The 17,414-nt window shown below is 37.7% G+C and overlaps 1 protein-coding gene and 1 long non-coding RNA gene across 3 annotated transcripts in view; both read right to left on the bottom strand.

Moving 5' to 3' along the window:
- Window positions 1-17,414, bottom strand: part of THSD7B (thrombospondin type 1 domain containing 7B) — a 550,701-nt gene that overhangs the window by 520,275 nt on the left and 13,012 nt on the right. The gene's annotated exons all lie outside the window — the stretch shown is intronic.
- Window positions 1,721-6,803, bottom strand: LOC132710635 (uncharacterized). Of its 2 annotated transcripts, XR_015733657.1 has the most exons (3): window positions 6,322-6,803; window positions 2,955-3,127; window positions 1,721-2,382 (listed from the first exon to the last, which is right to left on the bottom strand). It is a non-coding gene; the product is annotated as an uncharacterized LOC132710635 (long non-coding RNA). The 2 variants fall into 2 exon arrangements; XR_009621315.2 differs by lacking the exon at window positions 6,322-6,803 and having other exon boundaries at window positions 2,955-3,247.

The raw sequence follows: 17,414 nt of genomic DNA, 5'->3' as shown, positions 1-17,414 counted from the left end.
AGCCGGACCAGGCCTCCTCCCCCATGGGTTCTCCCCCAAACCTACACAACCCACCCCCCTCCCAGAGCCCTTTAATATCCTATCTAAAAACTTCCCCAAAAAACCCCACAACCCTCTCTTTGCACTATGCCGCCAGTAGAGTAAGAAAGTATTTCTTCTTCTTACCTCCTCTTTTACCACTTCAGGTGTCAGGGGAGATACAAAGTTCTTGTTCTTGCTCTTCTGGCAGCCTCAACCATTGTTGTTTGATGTTGTGGAGTGTGTTTGATGTTATCTCTCCATTTTCTGGATCTGCCTCATGTTCTTTGACATTCTCCTCTTTTTGAATATGCCTTGTACAGTATGGAATACCAAGACATTCTATCCAGGTGAGCAACAATTTTATCTGCTCTTTTTATATGTAGTTTAAGATTGGTTCTTGCAAATTCTTTCTCGAATGATCTCATTTCTGATTTTATCTCTTCTGGTCACTCCAGCAGCTTTTCTCAAACATCTCAGCAACTAACTTTCATTTATGCTTTATTGTATCTATGTTTGGCACTGGTAACATAGGTAGGGATGAATATGCTTTGTATAAGATGAAAGGAAAGTATTTAATTAGCCTATTTACTGGTTACAACAACCTTACTTTTTTTTTATAATAATAAAAAAACTTTTTTAATATGCTAAGCAGAGGTGAAATCCAGCAGGTTCTGACAGGTTCTGCAGAACTGGTAGTGGAAATTTTGAACAGTTCGGAGAACCGGCAAATACCACCTCTGGTTGGCCCCAGAGTAGGGTGGAAATGGAGATTTTGCAATATCCTTCCCCCAGGAGCGGGGAGGGAATGGGGATTTTGCAGTATCCTTCCCCAAGCCATGCCCACCAAGCCACACCATGCCCACCAAGCCACGTCCCCAAAACCGGTAGTAAAAAAAAATTGGATTTCACCACTGATGCTCAGGAACCTATATTAACTCTTCATTTTAAGGTCGAGAGTCTTGTTACTTAAGATTATTGCTATACTATTGTTCCCAGTAGCCACAGCCAACTTGACCAACAATGAGGAATATTGAGAGGCATAACTCAAAAACACATGAACAGGTTTTTCATCTGTTTGAGACACAACGTCATGGAATAAGTTGTGAAGTCCTCAATAACTGCATAAATGCATAGCATTTTCTGCTATACAGAAGCCTTATTATGACACTGTTCAGAAAAAGCCTTTAAAGTATGCCTAAGTACAATCAAGATAAAGGCAAGAGACGGTGATATGTTCAAAAAAAGAACCCGGGGGAAAAGTACAAAATATTACTTTATATGCTGAACGTTCCAACCTCTCTAATTGACATTCAGAGCTCAGAAGCCGGAAACCAAAATACCAAAAACATTAAATGTCAGGAGTCAGATATAGTGGCAGAATCACTGTATGTCAGAAAATAGGCATGACACCCTCAAGCATTCCACAAGTTATTCCCCACCTAATTTCATCTTGTATGCTTATGGACACTAAATCTGCATATTTATAATCAACAAAGTTTTGCTGCATTTCCAGAATGAAACCGAGCTACACAATCTCTCTGGTCTTTAAAAAAAACAACAACAGGATTTCTGATACACATTTCAATTCTCCAGAAGTAGCTAGAGAAATTAAAATTAACATTCATTTTCATAACCAGTTCTTCTTCTCTAGTTTCAAGAGAGAAAATGAAAGTTTTCTCAGGAATAGAAATACCACAGATAACAGATAGGGCTTTTATTGGTTGCCAACTTACAGCTTTCATCATTTTACAGGGCACCCCTACATGCGCACATGTTAGTATTATTGGAAAAAAATATTGTGTATAATTTCTGGTTTCATCTGTACTCGCACACTTTCAGGCAAACCCAATTTCCAGATCACAACAAGCAGGTGTGTCACTCAACAGAACTAGCAACAGGGGTGCCCGTGGTGGGCATTTAACAATCAATTGCACAGTTGTGTTTAACCATATCTTCCAGACTTCCCTGGCTAGATATCAGCAAACAAGAAAAAAACGATTAAATGGTAAAAATAAAACAAAAGGCAGGCCAGAGAAAAAGAGAGAGAGACACGAACAACAGGATAAAAATAGAAGGATATTGGAGTTAATATCCATAACCTACTTTATGTATATTTATATATCAAAAGACAAGAACTTTGCAGACCCACTGGAAACAATACTGTGGATCATTAGGATGGTCAGTCCCAAAGGGAGTAGGCCCTTGCTTATTCCAGATTCAATCCTTTTAGGTATATAACAGTAGCAGAATGAAAATGGAAAGTAGGACACCAGGTGATCCCTTCTGTATTCTGAACCAAGACGGAAACCATTTATTCTCCTCTTTGCCTTTAAAATAAGTTGCTCCCAAACAGCTCAAAACCTGCGAACAAAAATCAGCAATTTCAGATGTAAATAATGGAAAGGAGAATTATTTTTCTCCAGATGCTTCCTGGTTTTATTTTCATCGTTACCCGAGTTCATATGATAAATAGGTCCCCAAACACCCAACACCAATTCCTACCGATAATGTCACATCATGAGACGGCATCCCGGCTCCCTCTAGAGGTTGAGAGGCTGAACTGCCGCCTCTATTTCTCAAACACTGCCCAGCTCTGTGATAAACAGACTCCAGATCTGCACCAGACAGACCACATTATTCTCCAGGGTGTAACACCGCCTTCTTGGAACAAAGAACAGTTGTTCTTTTGTTTCCCGGTCTTCACGGCAAACAAATAAGTGCAAGCGAAAATGCTGTTTAAGTGCATTGATATCATTACTTCCTGTCAATGAAAGGTCCTTGTTATGCCACTTAATAAATGGAGGCTCTAACTATCACACTGAGCCACACAAAAGGTCCATCCAACCAATGGCAATTTCGCACCATGGCCAATAATGAGTACTTTGGAGAGCAGCACTGCACAATTAGGAAGACACTCAAGATTTATTACACACCCTCAGAAGTGATTTAGGGACATTCCACATCAGTCCAATGTAACATCATCTCGCCTGGTCATCCACCACCATTCTTATGTTCAGTTAATCTTCTCCAAAAGCCACTGCTGCTTCAATGCTTGACTCTTTTTTGCACGTTTTGATTTAAAGTTGAAAGAGAGGACCTCGGCTGCCTAAGGAATATTACAAGCAAGAATGCTTGTAAAACATTCACGTTTTCAATTTTAGTAAAAAAAAAAAAAAATTAAAAGAAAGAATTATCTGTAAAATCTTTAAATGACTGGCTCATAAAACATGAATTTCCTGTAAAGGAAAAGGGCAGAGGATTTTTTTAAAAAATACATTTTTATAGTCATTTAATTTTTATAGGACATTTAATTCGCAAAATTACTTCGAAAGCTACAGCCCGACCGAATGCAAGAAAAGAAATAAAAGGTTATTAGGTCTGATTTTTCCAACTCCCCTTTTGTTAAAGCATTCAACAGCAGCATAAACCAACTAAAAGATCAGAAAGCTTGGATAATGGAAAGGAGAATGATAAACATTTTCACTGATGTCTTGTATTACCGTTGATAGTGATTTTATATTATTTGTACTGAAACTCCTCCGAAATACTACTGGGAGATAGAAATTATAGAAAAAATATTATCTTAAACACCACCCAAGTCTTTCATTTCTTTCTAAATGGGAGTTATAATTGAAAAGATATGATTCAAGCACAAGCCATTTCTTCACAATTAACTAGAGATCAAAAAGGACGGGATGAAAGTCATATCTTGGTTGGTAACAAGTACTCTCTCAGAGCAGTCTACTTCAAGCAAGTAGCTTTTTTAATCATTTAAAACACATTTAGTTTCAAACTCAGTTTAAATTAGAAATTTGCTGTTAATCAGTAGGGGGTTGGCTCTTTTAAGTTTTTTTTTTTAATAAATATATTAGAAGTATCAATAAATTGGAAACACAATTGTGCATTGAACATTTTACATGTTCTAAACACATGTTGTGACTGGAAAAAGTTCCATATATATCCCTTTTTATCCTTTATACATTTTCTTACATGCAGATCTTTAAAATTGTGAACTTACTAATGTTCTTTTTAAATCAAAATAGGGCAGTTTCATCCTTATGAATTTCCAGAGGAATGTGAGGAGCTGTTTGAGCAAGCAATGACCATTTTGTGCTAGAAGCCTGCTTGGTCCCATATTTTGAATATTAAATTAGGATTATCACTACATCAACTCAGATTCTCTTATCACTTGACCAATTGGTACTCTGAGATTTCAGATAACTGGGCCATACTAGAATCTGAACCTGGGACTATTTCTAATTGAAGGAAATATTAAGTAACCGAAGAGATCCCCCACCCATTATAGTATAGAATAGAATAACAGAGTTGGAAGGGACCTTGGAGGTCTTCTAGTCCAACCCCCTGCCCAGGCAGGAAACCCTACACCACTTCAGACAAATGGTTATCCAACATCTTCTTAAAAACTTCCAGTGTTGGAGCATTCACAACTTCTGGAGGCAAGTTGTTCCACTGATTAATTGTTCTAACTGTCAGGAAATTTCTCCTTAGTTCTAAGTTGCTTCTCACCTTGATTAGTTTCCACCCATTGCTTCTTGTTCTACCCTCAGGTGCTTTGGAGAATAGCTTGACTCCCTCTTCTTTGTGGCAAAGGATTGCAAAGGGTTTTTTTTTTTAAAGAGCTTTCAATCACAATTTAATTTTCTTTATATATTCCACACATGTTGCTCTGGAACACTCTGGGGAAAATCATAATCATCCACTGCTACCAAAAGGGAGTACACAGAAATATTCTATAATTTTGTTTCCCCAAAATGCAGAAATATTCCCCTGGGCCATTTTGCAAAAATGAGGCATGCTTCCATTACTGTTCTCAAAATACATTTTGCAGGCATAGCAAAAACGCTCAGAGAAAGAAAGAAAGAATTAAATTTCTAAATATCAAATGTTTAGCATTGCCTTGCTCCTTGCCATGAGTAGGGATACCTAAGCTTATTCTTCTACAGTCTAAAATCGTTCTTAGTCTTGCCCAGCTTGTAATATTTAAATTAAACTGTTAATATCCTATTAGAGGATAATTCATCAACAGTAGCATGACAACAATTCTCTGGTCAATGGTACAATGTTCAAGTTATGTCAATTGTAAGGTATATACATTCAATCTCTTCCTTGCACTTCAGGATTATAAAAATTCCAACTGTTCAAAATATATAAACATCTTGATAGGCTTGAATACTGGGCTCTATCCAACAAAATGTTGATCAATAGTGAGAAATATATAAGCTAAGAGCTAAGAGAGGGGGAAAAAAACACGTGGACAGATACAATGTAGATGGCACCTGGTTTAACAGTAATACTTGCAAAAAGAATTTAGGTGGTAGATCTAGGTTAGTAGACCACAGATTAAGCACAAGCCAACAATGTGTCCAAGTTGACAAAGAGCCAATGTAGTTTTGGGTTGTACCAATGTTGTACACTGTACAAGGTAGTACAGTGTTAAGGTCACAAGAGGTGATAGTACCTGGTCATGTTGCATCTGGAATACTGTTTCCAATTCTGGTTAACACAATGCATAAAGAATGCTGCAGACTGGGAAAGAATGCACCGGAAGAACAACATTGATAGTAAGAAGCTGGGGGTTAACCCTGCAAAAAGCTATTACAGAAAACTTAGTATGTCTAGTCTAAAGAAGAGAAGACTAAGAGATACCATGGAGAGAACATGGTATCAGTTTTCGAATACATAAAGGGATATCCCAGCAGAAGGTATGGATTTATTCTTCACAGCATCCAAGGGTCAGACAAATACAAATGGTTAGAACCTATATATAGAGAGAGATCCAAACTCAAAATAAAAAGTAATTTCCTGGCTGTGCAAGCTGTTAGACAGTGGAAAAGCTGCTTCCTGAAGTCGTGGGTGCTTCATCACTAGACATTTTTAGGAAAGACTTGCCAGACATTTGTCTACTATGGAATATGGATTCCTGCCTTGGGCAGAAAGTTGGTCATGAAAAGGAACCTATGATTCTATTATTACCTTTCAGCGCCCCCCTCCCCAAAAAATTGCATTTTATTTATTTATTTATTGAAATTTTTGAAATACCTAATAAGTCTTTTCAGCAAGTGCTAAAGAAAAGTGTGAAAGAGATCACAGAGAGCTAGAGACAGGCACGTATATTCATATACAGAATGCACTACAGCAGGCATTGCAAAAGCACATATTCTCACTGCAGTAACAATAACATTCAGTGTAAATACAAATCTGAAACAAATCAAAAATTTGTGGATTCACTCTATCAGCCGAAAACTTCACTACATATGAAATCCATATTATGCCTCCTACCTCTAAGATACTCATAAGCATTCCATACCCCTGCGTATTCACTCAGTATTTCGTGCATTTGAAGTAGATGAAGATGTCAGAGACTTCGTCCTCTCCAGTTCCTTTAATAGTCACACAGAGAAAAAGCAGCATTGGTGTCCAGATGGGGCTGGGACAGAGTGCCCATTATTTTTCTCTAGTAACAGAAGTCAGAAGGTTAAATGGACAATTTTGCTCGGTGCCATCACTAGATAAACCAGCAGGTAAAGGTCTAAAACCCTCACATCTCGGGACCATTAAATGCAACTGACATTGATCATGCCTGTCCTTCCTTTCTATGATATTTAGCACAACTTACATAGAAAACATGGGAGGAATAGAGAAGGGTGGGGGTAAATAAGATTTTTTAAAAATCACAGAAAGGCACAACTGGATCACACACTAGGCACTCCGCTGTGGCCAGTCCAGAAAAAAAATATCAAGTCAAACTTAATGAATGTTAAGGATCCTAGCTGGTGGAGAAAATAATGATTTATAACCTGTCTGAACCAACTTAACAATAAATGACAATCTTGACTGGAACTCTGGAAAAAAAGGTCACAGAATCTAAAGATTAAGTTGTGTTTGAAGTTTCAGCACTGAGCAGGTGTCTCCATAAACAAGCAGATGTTTCTAAAATTACAGCAACTCTAGGTCACATTAGCCAAAAAAAAATACTTTTATAATAAGCAGTGACTTGCTTTTCAGACTCATGGTTTTTGGAAGAACTCTGGAGAGAAGTCCACCAAAGTAGAAAAACTTAGTGTAAAAAGCCATTTAATGAGCACTCTGGTGGTATTTTCTGTCATCAGCTAACAGATTTATATTCCACAACTCTTAACACTTGTTCAGAACCAGATTGACATCATGAACAGATAGGTCTCCAGAAATTACAAGCCTGTCATTAAAAAGTACCAGAAATACTGTAAAATCAGTTTTCCAAAAGGGAATTTTGGTTGCATTACAACATTTATGGGATCAGAATGATAATATAAAAATGGTTAAATAAAGATGACAGGTGATCTATAGGCAGCAATAGTAATCCAATTAACATTCAAAATGATCCAAGATCCCAGTGCTCCAAGTTCCACACCAGAACTTTCCAAATTCCAATTATAACATGTTTTTAAAGTTATGTTATTAATTAAGAGCACAAAATTCTTATCAACTCTTCTCATAGAAAATATGTAAAGAGTTTCTCAATTGTTATTATTTAGTAAAACATTTCTTTGCTGCTTTGTCTCCTGGAACAGCAATTCACCCAAAAAATCCAAAAAAACCCCTCCAACCATCTTAAATAAAACCATCAATCTTTAAAAACAATAAATACAAACATTAAAAAGCTCATTTAAAAATGCAACTTCAATGGTAATTTTAAAGATTTATGAAAGACTTTTAATTTCAGACAGCATTAAGGGACCATTAAGAATCACCTCCATCTGAAAGCAACTGAAATTGTACTAACGGTGCATATCATTTTAACATTACTTGGATCTTAATTTAAAACATTACCAACAATAGCCTTTAAAATAAATAGCTCATAATAGCTACGATAACTCCTTGTATACCGGCAACATCTGGAGATGCCACATTGACAAAAGGCTACATTACAGCTCCTGATCAGTTGTTCTTTCATTCGGCAAAATTGCATAATGATTTCCTAATGGAAGAAAATAGTTCTGACACAGTGAACAATATTTTCCTAGTGTCTGAATGAGACAGCAATCAGACCTTAAGGAAAGTGAATCTGCTTTGTACAATTAAGGGGAAAGGTTGGGGTAAAGTGATCTTGTTTCTCCTGGATTCCATGCGGGAACATCTGCTGTTGTATAGAGTTACTTGCTTATGTTTTCTTTTAAATAGCTCTAAACAGAAGGATATTACAAAAACACTACAGTTCTCAAGAGCTATGTCCTCCAAGGGAAACCTCAACTGGGTAACGCAACTCTAACGAGTATTGCCATGCCTTGGAAAGTGCACTACAATTAAATTACATCCTTTTAATTAAAAAGTTGTCTTGTAACAACAATCCTATTAAGTCTTCTTTACATATTTATTTAAACCTGTATTTTGATTTCCAAAATGCTCTAACCTTTTTCTCTCTATTTTTTCTTCTAATAAGAAGGAATAATCCGAAATGATATATAATGAAGTTTGTGGAGCGTGTTTCAATCCAGTTCTGGAATCTTTATATACAAACTACTATGTTAACTTCTTTTCAATCATTTCCAGATCCTGTTAGAAAAATTACCAAGTAATCAAACTTTCCTCTGAATTTTAAATATGCATGTATACTACTGTCAATTAAAATTATTCCAAAGCCTGATTTGTGTGTATGTGAGTGAAAGAACTAAATGATGACTGAGAAGAGAAACAAATCCTTGTTCTCTAACTATTAGCATCAGTAACTACAATGAATTGTCCTTTGATGCAAAGTACAATAGGTAAGGAATAGGGAGATTTCAGGTCATCAACTTTTCTTGATCAAGCCAGCTGTTATATAATAAAAAGGTAAAAAAAAATTAATTTTACATATTCTTTGGTAAAATGCTATGATTCACAGCAACCTGACAGCTCAACTCATGATTTTATGTATGAATCTGATCATTGGGTCTGGAGAAAGTTATGATGGCTATAATATAAGCTTCTGAAAATTAAACCAATCTCTAGCTAGCATAGGCTTCCATTTACTAAAATGATTGAAGGATGAACACAATTATTTGCTGTCCCGGAAGCAACACACAAAACAGCTAATGCATCCCTTGCCAATTTATATGCATGCCAATATTGTCAGCCTTCTCCACCCTGGTATTACCAGCTATGCTGTGTTAACTATCACTGTCAACTTAATACTGAAGAATCAAATCAGTTCTGCAAGCAGAAGAACACAGTCAGGCAAGGGCAAAGTATGTTTTGCTATCTTATTTGAAAGAAAAGATGAGATTATAAGCATTGTATACAAACAGGGAGCACAGAGGACAATGCATTCAGTAGAAAACCAAAATAAGGGGTTAGGTTTCATCTTTTCAACCACCGAATATGGACAAAGCAAATCCCTCACTGTCAAAGTTAGATGAGAAAGTAATTGTCATGGATCAAGGGAATATAAACATAATTTCAAACAGTCTGTCAACAACGCAAATCCCAAGAAAGTAAAGATTATCTAAGGAAAATAACAGACAACTCAAGGATATCTAAGGTGTTTTCTTCAGTTATGACATTGTGATGAGACCAGATGCAAGCCATGAAAATTGTATCTTCAGTGGTCTACAAGGGAAATTATTTTCTTTCGTGTTCTATATCTACAGATCCCAAGAAAAGGGTTTCCCATTGTGTGTGCATGGAGTGGAACTAGATATGAAAGATTATTAGGACAAGACACCTAAAACCAGAAGAACAGGGATAAAGGATCTACCATAATCATATTTTTCCTTCCTCGTGTATTAATTATATACTTAATCAGAACATCCGAAGAGTTTCCACCCCATCAATTACATTTGATAGCACAGAATGACTTGGGATTGCTTATTATTCACAGGTGAACAATTGGCATAGCAATTGTCAAGAGAGCACAAGCTAGCTGATCATAAATACAGGCCAGCAGCTGCAATTAGCGTGTTTACCTAGGGTAGAAGCCATTCCAAAATAATCAAATACTTAACACAATTTCTGGGTTTAAAGTGGAGGCAATCACCAGTGTTTCTTCTCCAGGATAAGACCTGTAATGCTCTATTGGAAATACAATTTCAGGATGAAAATATTTCCTCCTTGCTGAAATTACAAAACAGAGAAAATTGAAGGAGTGATGAGAAATCTAGCACTGCTATTAATACACTTTTAAACTTCCAATAATCCTATGGATTCTCACGCGAATGAAAACCATATGGAATGAAATATGATAGAAAAGACTCAAATGCAGCTTAGAAATACGGTGCAGTCCTACCCATGTGTAACACAAAATCAAAGCTGGATTGCTCCCAAGTGCACAAGATTGAACACTGAATTTAAAGAAGTATTTGTCATTTTATTCACTTGGCTAGTTCTTTCTTTCTTTCTTTCTTTTTTTCTTTCTTTCTTTCTTTCTTTTCAGGCTGCTTGTGTCTAGTTGTTTTAAGAAGGATATGTTTTGTATTAAACTTGTACGTGTTAATTACATCCCTGAGGGCTCCTCTTTAATCATATGTAAACAATGAAATAGCACAATCCCAAGTGGAGAATTTAATAAGGGTGGAAGCTACTGAAGAGTCCTCTGGTCAGACCAGTGAAGCCAACATCTTCCAGAAAACAGCACTATCACCAATAATCATTTATTGGTTAGAAAGAACAGAAAAAGTGCTTTTATTTCAAAGTATTCCTCAGTAGAACCTTTCAAGTTAAGATGTTTTTTGTACTTCCCCTTTCCAACAATGACTACAGCAGTTGCAGTGGTGGGTTGCCCCTGGTTCAGTCTGGTTCTATAGAACTGGTAGTAAAATCGGTGGGAGGCTCCGCCCACCCGCCACGACATCATCATGGGTAATCCGCACATGCTCCCATTGCAAACTGGTAGTAAAGGTAAGTAGAACTCACCCCTGAGCAGTTGGTTCAAAAATCATAAATAATATAACTTTGGAATCTATTTGATCAATCTCCTCCTCCAGGTTGGCACCACCCAGAGGTTTTATGGCTGTAACTCCTCTCCACACAAGTTGTGATTGCCAGGAGTTCCAATTCAACACACCTAAAATGGGGACAATTGGAATAGGCAGCCTTTGACGCCATTTAGACCAGATACTGTGTAGTAGGTTCCACAAAAGACCTTTCATTAAAGTTGCTCTAACCATGAAACTCTGCTGCACAAGAAAGCCTACCACTAAACTGATTTCAAGGATCAAGCAAGATAATAACTATTAGTCTACACGTTTATTTTTTGCCAGACTAGCAAGCTAAGGATCTAGTCTTTCAAAGATAATAATGAGTGTTATAATCCAAGCTCACATTCTTGATACACATTATCCATGTTATTGATAACCCAATGTTTGACTCCAATTAAAATATCTGCACTAGCTTCACTGAACTTCCTTTTCCTATAAAATCATTAATCTACAATATATGAAAAACAAGAGGAGGCTACACTGACATTGAGTCTAACAGAATAAGACTCAGAAATGATAGAGCAGGGGAATTTGTGGCCCACGGGCCAGATAAATCATGTGCTGGCCACGCCCACGCCTGGTTTAGCGAAGGGGGGAAAATCATCATGTGATGACTGTGACGATGCGAGTTTCACACCCCTGTGATACAGCATTGCAGAGTAGCATTTCTCCTGGTGCAATCCCACATGAAATTATATCAGAGACACTAAGAAATGAAGCCAAAAGCCGATTCTTCTGAAACAATCTCTTCAACATGTTATGGTTGATGAACTCGGGAAAAGCAGATTTAAAGAGCATGCTTTATTTTGTTGTTATTACAGTTACATTTTGCTTTTCCTCTGAGAAGCCAAGGTTTGCACAAGGTTATGTCCTCATTTTTCTCTCTACAATCTCAACTCTTGCAGTTGGCTGCAAGACCATCCTAACCCGGTCAGTTTCCATTCTGAAAATGAACTCCAACCTTACCTGGTCCCAATTCACCTTCTTAAGCTGTACCCAATAGCCCCTGTCAGGTTTTTTTTTTCCATTAGAATCCTCTATTTGCGTTACAGAATAGGCATGAATTGTTTGATTACTAATATGTAGCTATAGTTTAATATTAATTTGCAGAAAATCATGCTCAAAAAGCATACAAGGAGCAAAAGGCCAGCATGCTCTGTATGCTCACCTTAGAACGGGTGTATGACTGATTGTTCTTAGTGCCCTGTTAATCCTTCCCTGTGCTCCTGTCTCTTTAAACCCTCTCCTCAGCCAGCAGAGCAACCCTGGCTATAAAAGCTGTGCTGAGATACAGGTGTGTAGTGAAGAAGGTGTGTGTTTGCAAAACAGCCTGAAGCAGTTTAAAGCATCTACTGTAGAAAGAAAAAATCTGTACTCCCAAGGAGTACAGATAGTCCTTGACTTATGATCACGATAGAGCGAAGGGGGAAAAGTCACGATACGAAAAACAAGAGGAGGCTACACTGACAATTTCTGTTGCTAAGCAAGACAGCTGTCAAATGAGTTGTACCCCATTTTATGATAGTTTTGCCATGGTTGTTAAGTGAATCACTAAGTGAATCATGTGGTTATTAAGTGAATCTGGCTTTCCCATTGATTTTGTTGTTGGAAGCCAACTGGGAAGTTTACAAATGGTGAGGACATGATCCCAGAACAGTGCAACTGGCATCAATACTAGCCAGTTGCCAAGTGCCCAAATTCTGATCACATGATCAGGGGAAGGCTTCAACAGTTGTGTGAAAACCTGTCATAAGTCACTTTTTTCCAGTGCTGTTGTAACTTTGATTACTAAACAAATGGTTGTAAGTCAAGGACTTACCTGTAGTGGTAGAATCACAATGAGGAAGAATGGAGTAACGATGAGTGATGAGTCATAGCCTATGAAGTGTGTGTCTGTGTGTTGTCTAGAGACCTATGTTGGGTCTTTTGTGTTTTAAGCGCACTGAATTGGGTGTACTTAAAAGAATCTGTGACAAGGGGGACAAAGATATCCTGGTCAGAAAATGCTACTTTTTATCTGCTGTACTTCTTTAAACCAGACTTCAGCCCAAGCAAAAAAGCTAAAAGAGCATAACCCCACCCTCCTCCAAAATAAAAAATAAAAGCAGGCAGCAAGTGGAACAGTCGAGTCTTGAACCAGTGAACTATGTACAATATTCCATGTTACCGCTAATACTTTCACATCCAGAAAGCGAAAAACAGAGCAGGGGGTTATCCTGGACCAAAACCTGTTTTGCGTTTCTGACCAACAAGATGGAGGAAAAGACTGAATTTTACCCATTTTCTCTCTTTCCCGGATGATTCACAAACTGTACAGGATATATGAGAAATCCTATTAAACTGTAATTCTTGAGCCCTAATTAGACCTCATGTTGTGCAACATGGTTGGGTTTTATTAAAAAAATGTCTGTATTTTTTTTTTATTCCTATACAGATTATTTATGTTGCTTTTGGGATCTTCTGTTGCCCTTGTATTTATGGCTCCTGAAGGGTCTTGTCTGTAACGGGGCTAAGATTGTTAATAAAGTCAGTCACTCTAGTTTCTTAAATGTCAGTGCCACTTTGTATTTTAGCATACAAAGAGAAGGATAATAAAATGGTAGGGCATAATAAAACAATTGGCCTTGACATAAATACATACAAACTATGTGGAACAATAACGGAGCAGCAAAACTTGGATAGCTTCTTCAAAGAAGAAGAAAAAAATTAAGCATTTCAAGTGAAACTCTACAACTATGCAAATCTATCTTTTCCTGAGATCTTCCACACAATAACAGAAATAACAATCTGCACATAATCGAGTTTTGAATTTACACAATCTAAAGTTAAATGCATCTCAGAATAAAATGTTTTAATGGCTCTAGGCATGCCCAACAACACACACAAATAATGCTCCAGAGCTAGTGCTCAACCTACAACCACAATTGGGATTAGAACCTTGGCCGTAAATTGTGACGGTCATAGGTTGAGACACCCACATCACCAGATCCAGTCTTAAAACCCTTTTACTGTGGTTGTTAAGTGAATCATGCAGTCATAAGTTCAAATCCATTTTTCCAAATGGGTGCCTTTTTTTGTCAGAAACTGGGAAAAACACCTGAAACTGGCAAAAAAGACACAAATCACAGTCACATCACTATGGGACACCACAACCAGTCACAAATGCGAGTCAGTTAGCAAGCGCCCAAAATGCAGTCATGTGACCGGCAGGGACACAACATTTTATGATGGCTGGAAGGGCTTTACAGACGAAGCCATTGTGAAATGTTGCATCCGCCCCATGATCACTCTTTCTGAATCCGTCATAACTCAAAATGGTCATTAAACAAACTACTACCTATATTCTTCTCCTAATATTTGTTTCCAGTCTAATCTACAGCCAATCCCAATGCTGCTTAGATATACAATATTAGCTAGTAGGTATTATCAAAAAGTCCCCAAATCAAAGGAAGGAGCGACATGAGACGACATCTGCTTTTTTTATGTTGGGTTATATGTGTGGGTCCTGTATGTACACACATACAGATATATCTTAGGAGCCGTAGTGGCACAGTGGTTAGAATGCAGTATTGCAGGCTAATTCTGCCTATAGTCTAGAGTTTGATTCTGATAGGTCTCAAGATTGACTCAGCCTTCCATCCTTCTGAGGTCAGTAAAATGAGAACCCGTTTGATGTAAGGGTATGTAAGAGGTATACAAGTGTATTGCTATCCCTATTCCTATGCTATATACATATATCTTACACATATACCCATATATAAAACACCCTGTGGATTTTTTCCCCCCAAAGTTTCCTAACACATCATTAGCAGGGACCAACAAGCATCCCAAGAGGCAAAAAAAATCAATATATATTTTAATGCTGTGTTGCATTCTTGGCCCATTCTCTTCCAGATTACAAAAAACAAACTTTGGTCTAAGAGCTTTCTTGGATCAGTTTCTGTTTAAAGCTATGATCTCAACATGTGGTATACACGGAGACAAAAAAGAAATCTTAACAATCAAACGTGTAAGCACCCTTTGGGGAAATACATTTAGTCTCCAATATTTATTTGCAGAAATGAAACTGTAAATGGCAAGGACCTGAAATTTAGGTACCTTGGCCAAATAAGCTTTATTGCATCTTAGATGTGCTTCTATGTAACCTCTGCCATTGCAGTAAAAGAGATTCTGGAACATCGATTATGCCACAGACCAAGCAATATGATGCATGCTACCACATCACTTAAAGAGGAATATGACAGGCTGCCATATCACCTGCAATATGTCTCATGTACCTTTTCATTTTAGTTGTTCCTCCTTGCCCTTTGCATGCCTTCCACACAATTAATTGTTAATAATGATGAATTCCTCAGTTTGGGATTAAGAAGAAAAAATCAAACTGCATATGCATGCCATTTACAACACATACTATGATAAGAGAAAATTGGATGCTGTATTTTAAGGATATTAACAGCATTGGAAACTTTATTTGGGAACAAAACGTGATATAGATCAGGCATGTCGAAATACTGCCCTAGGCAACTAGTAATGTGGCCCCACAAGATTGTAAACTTTCAACATTATTATGAGATTGTATATTATAAAACTACGTTGTATTTTATATGCAGCCCAAGACAATTCCTCTTTGCTCAATATGGCCCAGGAAAGCCAAAAGGTTGGACAACCATGCTGTAGATAATTTGCAGAATAAAAACAATAGGGCAAGTCTTAAAAGTTTTCCCTGCAACTAACTAGAATGGCAAATAAAAGTGAAAATACCTGCCACAAGGTCTCTAGCGTACAAGTAGTCCTTGAATTACGACTGTAATGGAGTTTGCCCACCATCATAGGCGTAACTCAGGATGATCATATGTTTTTTACGACTTTTGCAGCAGCCATTAAGCAAATCTGTGGTCCTTAACTGAACTCCACAATCGTTAAGCGAACCAACAGTTCACTATGGGCACAGTTTTGCCGAAAACTAGAAGTAAATGCCATTTGTTTTGCAAAATCTTCATAAAATGCAGTCACATGACTGCACAGGGGGCTGCAAACGTCAGCCTGATTGTCAAGCACCTGAAGTGCAGTCACATAACTGTGGGGAAGCAACCATGACAACTTCAAATCTGCATTATAAGTATCCCCCCCCCCAGATAGGTCCATCAGAACTCTGAACGGTTGTTTAGCGACCGTTCGTAAGTTGAGGACTATATAAGGTCGGGTGGTAATTTAGATTCAAGGGCAAAACAGTGTGCTGGGTACCAGGTGGGACAGCAATCTGCATCTCCTGGAAGTCTCTGGACCTCTTCCCAGGTTCAAGTGGCCGCACTCAGCTGCTGCACTGTGATCTCCAAAAAAGTGAGTTTGGCTTAAATGTTGCAAACAGATGCGGCAGGCCTGCCCAGGTGTGCTCCAAAGAACCATTTTTTGCCTTTGAATCCAGCCCTATTAGTTTATATGTATTATCTATTATACAAATAATGCATCTGGGATCAGATACTTAAAAAGGGTGAATCTGAGAGCTGCATTTACAAAATTAGAACACATCCCTCCTGTTTCACCTTGGCCTAAAATGAGTACGGTCGTATGGGTGTTTATCCTCATATGCTTTTTTTTTCCTTTTTTTTTTTTTCCTTTTAACGATTTGCAGTCATATAACTAAATCATTTACTTAGGGTTTTTTTTTTAAAAAAAATGCTATTTTGAAATTATTCCCTTAGTCAATATTTCTAGCATTAAACTACCTTTCTCAAGGGAACTATTCTGCTTTTCATACTGCAAGATGAGCAAAAACAGGCAGAAAATATACACATACTTATTTAAAAATGAACATTGATCACGTCCATTCTAGTTCTCAGATAAATCCGTTCCCGGGGGCAAGGGGGGGGCTCAGAAGTGGCTGTTTGCGAGCATTTCGGGGAACAATCTGGAATTGACTGAACGGGCAGAGCCCCTCTGAAAACCTCCCCTGTGTTTCTCAAGATTCATAGCTTTCCCAAAACAACATACAAAGCAACCACTGGAGGGTAGTTGCAACTTCTCAAAAGTGCTGCATTTTCCTTCCTATGTTTTATTTAACACGCACACACACACACACACACACACACACACACACACAATATTGCTGGCATTGCTGGTTTTATTTACCCCACCAAATATTGCTGTGTTATTTTAGGAACGGAGAAAGAAAAGCTTATAGCTTGATGAAAAGGACCCAGTGCGTTTCATAAAGAAGCCAAAGCTTCTATAGCCACAGTCAAAAAGGGAATTTGGATCGCTCATCCATTCCAATTAAAAGGGTTTTTAAAGCAGATCTAAATCTGCGTTCAGTCGGCTCCTAACTCTCTATTAATTCCCTTTTTTTCTATCTTCATTTTCATCTTTCGCAGCTGCTTCATACTGCAACTACTTCCAAGTGCAGATCGGCACAGGTGGCTTCCATGTCCGCAGCTCTAATCT

Source organism: Pantherophis guttatus, chromosome 1, assembly GCF_059756535.1.
Source record: "Pantherophis guttatus breed Tessera chromosome 1, ASM5975653v1, whole genome shotgun sequence".
Taxonomy (NCBI): Eukaryota; Metazoa; Chordata; class Lepidosauria; order Squamata; family Colubridae; genus Pantherophis; species Pantherophis guttatus.
This window is presented reverse-complemented; position numbering and strand designations above follow the sequence as displayed.